The sequence below is a fragment of the Lucilia cuprina genome, chromosome 5 (genome assembly GCF_022045245.1).
Source record: "Lucilia cuprina isolate Lc7/37 chromosome 5, ASM2204524v1, whole genome shotgun sequence".
Lineage (NCBI taxonomy): Eukaryota > Metazoa > Arthropoda > Insecta > Diptera > Calliphoridae > Lucilia > Lucilia cuprina.
The window spans coordinates 50,778,980-50,783,214 of NC_060953.1; positions in this window are offsets into that span (position 1 = coordinate 50,778,980).

Sequence of the window (4,235 nt, forward strand, 5' to 3'; positions counted from 1 at the left end):
TAACTAACTAACTAACTAACTAACTAACTAACTAACTAACTAACTAACTAACTAACTAACTAACTAACTAACTAACTAACTAACTAACTACCTAACTACCTAACTAACCAACCAACTTACTAACCAACCAACCAATCAACCAACTAACTAACCAACCAACTAACCAACCAACTAACCAACCAACCAACCAACCAACCAACTAACTAACTAACTAACTAACTAACTAACTAACTAACTAACTAACTCACTTACTAACTAACTAACTAACTAACTAACTAACTAATTAAGTAACTAACTAACTAATTAACTAAATAACTAACTAACAAACTAACTAACTAACTAACTAACTAACTAACTAACTAACTAACTAATTAATTAACTAACTAACTAACTAACTAACTAACTAACTAACTAACTAACTAACTAACTAACTAACTAACTAACTAACTAACTAACTAACTAACTAAATAACTAACTAACTAACTAACTAACTAACTAACTAACTAACTAACTAACTAACTAACTAACAAACTAACTAACTAACTTACTAACTAACTAACTAACTAACTAACTAACTAACTAACTAACTAACTAACTAACTAAATAAGTAACTAAAATGATTATGGTACAGACATCCATAATTGAGCTACAGAGTCAACACAAATAAATACTATAGACTAACTTTATTCTAGACTATAGATTGATTATAGTCCAAACTAACTAGAGGCTTACTATAGGTCAGACTATAGACTGACTTCAGACTGACTATAGTCTTGAATATATACTAATTATAGTATGGACAATAGATTTTCTTAAGTCAGGACTGTAGGTTGACTATAGACTGACTAGTGTAGAATCTAGACTGACTATAGTCAAGACCATACACTGATTATAGTCTAGACTATACACTGATTATAGTCAGCACTATTATTTATTATTAAATTTAAAATTAGTCCACTAAAGTCTCGACTATAGTCTGCACTATAGGCTCAGCTCCGGTTTGTACTATAATCTTGACTATAGTCTGGACTTTAAAGGGGTTTTAGTCTGGGCTATAAGCTGACTATAGACTATATGATTATAATCTGGACTATAGACTGATTATGCTAGATTATAGACTCTATACTCAAGACTGAAAACAGATTATAGTCTGATAACTGATTATCGAATTATACTCTTGACTATATACTGTCTATAGTATGGACTATAGATTATCATTTTTCTGGGCTGTATGTTGTCTATAAACTGACTAATGTCCGGTCTGGCCTATAGTCAAAATTGTTTGGACTACAGATTTTCTTTAGTCTGGGCTGAGGGCTGACTTTAGTTTAGACTGTATACTGTTTATAGGTTGAACTATAGACTGTCTATAATTTGGACTATAAAATAATTTTAGCCTTTGCTATAAATTGACTATAGTCCGGACTATAGACTGACGATAGTCTGGACTATAGGTTGACTATAGTATGGATTATGGACTAACTACTTTTCGAACATTATTCTTCCTACACGCAGAGAAAAAACATGGTTGTGGTAACCATGTTCTAAGAGCAACATATTATGGTTAAAATTATGATTGTAGTCTAAATATATTATGGTTATAGTAACAATTTTAAAATATCATATTATGGTTAAAATAAGCTAAAACAATTTATCATAATATTTTTAATTTACCATAATAATGTTTGTTATAAATGACTATATTATGATCGAATGTGATCAAAATATCGTTCAAAATATGTATTCGAAATCAAATTTATTTTGATTACTGAATCAGTACAATTACAGTTTCTAAAAAAGTAAAGACCTTCATTACTCAGACCGATTTACAAATTTCAATTAAATTCCCAAAAACATAACTACATTATTCTATACAAAATGAAATACTTATACATATAGTGTTATAAACCAAATGAGAATTATTTCAACTCATTTTATTGTCGCTATAAACAACACACACACAAAAAAATATGTGTGAGGTGTGTGGCTAAAGTTGTTGTGTTGTTGTAGCTACAGATATAGAACAACAAAACATATAATGGTTATTTTTAACCACATAACATATAATGGTTACACAACATATAGCAACATAACATATAATGATTATCAGTAAGTTAAAATATTTGTTAGTAACATAATATGTTTTAGTCGTTACCATTACTTAGTTATTGAAAAAATAATTATTTTTCAGTGAATCATACTCAAATTTATAATTGCCATGAACATGAAAATGATTATAGTAACAACAGTATTGTTTAAATAGAATTAAAATAACAATTATATGTTTTTGATAACAATATATTGTTACAGTGAACATAATTTAGTTATAGTAACCATGACGAACTATGTTTTTTCTCTGCGTGTAGACTATAGTCTGTAAAAGTTAAAAACACTGGTTGTTGTTGTAACAGTTCGACTGTGGCCGATAGTTCTTTCCTGGGGAAAAAATTTCGGTTGATACAGCTGTTGCTGGGTTGACAAACTTTGGCCGAGTATGACTCCGGTCGTTCCGGAGCGAAGATCTAATTGTCATGGGAACGGAACATTGGTTATCAGAACTGCTATCACATTTACTTAACACACACAAGTACACAACATGGTCACATATACATGCATGCATTACACTATACAACTGTATTTATTACATATGAACAAAACCGTATACATGTACATATATATTCAGTCTAAAAATCGGATATTAAAGGCTCCAAAATTTCAAGGACATCGGAAGAGTGTTGGGATTCTTCTTATTCATTTACTATCCAAGAAGCTTCTTCTTCTTTTCCAAACTTTCAAAGGAAAACACAAGCATAAACGTAAATATATGATCTTGTTTATGTGTGTAAATTTTTTTAACTATTCCGTTGAACGGTGTTACATGTCTCGTTTATTGTTTGTTTTAAAAGTATTACAATTTCTTTCTTCTCAACTGTCGTCATGTTAATAAGGTTTTTGAATATTTTAAGAGTTTTTACCACAATGTGGCAGCATATTTTGTATTAAGGAATGAAAATGATATGAAAAAAAATTATATTAATTAATATATAATAGTATTAAAACGAACATATTATAGTCATTATTAAATGTGACAATGAATAAATATGTATGTCAAATTTAAAATATTAAGTTGAAAATGTCATTTTAATTGTGGTTTTAACGTATTTAAGATTCGAAGATTGTTTTACAAATTTAGTTCTTAAAGTTTTCTATTTTATCAAAAGTATTAAATAGTCGCGGTTAAAAAGTTTTAAGTGTATTTTAACCAGCCTTAAGCTTTGTAAGTTTAAATGTGAAAAATATCAACTTTTTACGGCAACTATATGTATTTGGTTAAATTTTATTGACTAAATGAAATATATCTTGAAAACATACATACGTAAATATGTTTGTATGTATGGCTGTTAAGAAAAACATATATTTTATTTTGCTATCAAAAACAAAATTTACTCATCCTTGCTTATTTCTTTCTAAACTCACTAATACATACTCGTGGCATAATATACAAAATGTATTTTTGAAACTTTTCTATAAATCATTTTTCTCATACTCCAACTGAAGTAGTTTAAGCACACACACACACACACATACATACATATACCACTCTTTCCAATATGGACATATTTTACGAACAAAAAAAAAAACTCTTATTTACACTTCAACACTTTTTTTTTGACCACTGGCAGGCATTCACTGCGTAAAAGAAGAAAAATAGTTGTGTTGAAAAGTGATAATTTCTAGATTCTACGAAAAAGACTTTAAGTGTTTATAACACTGACCATATTTTCTTGGTCAAGTGTCTGTAACACACATACACATACGCCTTGACACATAGCCATTCAGAGCAATAGATATAAAAATTCCCACAAGGGCATCTGTAAGTATAAGCACTTCATTTAGCGTGTTTGGCCGGCCGTTTACGTACTTAAGGATTGAATTATGATTTCTTTGCTGATACATACTCTACATTTATATTTTTTGTAATATTAGTAAATTGAATAAATAGTATTTAACTATTAACTATACACTAGGCTATAGACTAGAATATAGACTAGACTATATAAAAGACTATACACTGGACTATGGAATATACTATACTCTAGAGAATAGACGAGAGAACTATAGACTAAACTATAGACCAGACTATAGACTAGACTATAGACTAGACTATAGACTAGACTATAGACTAGACTATAGACTAGACCATAGACTAGACTATAGACTAGACTATAGACTAG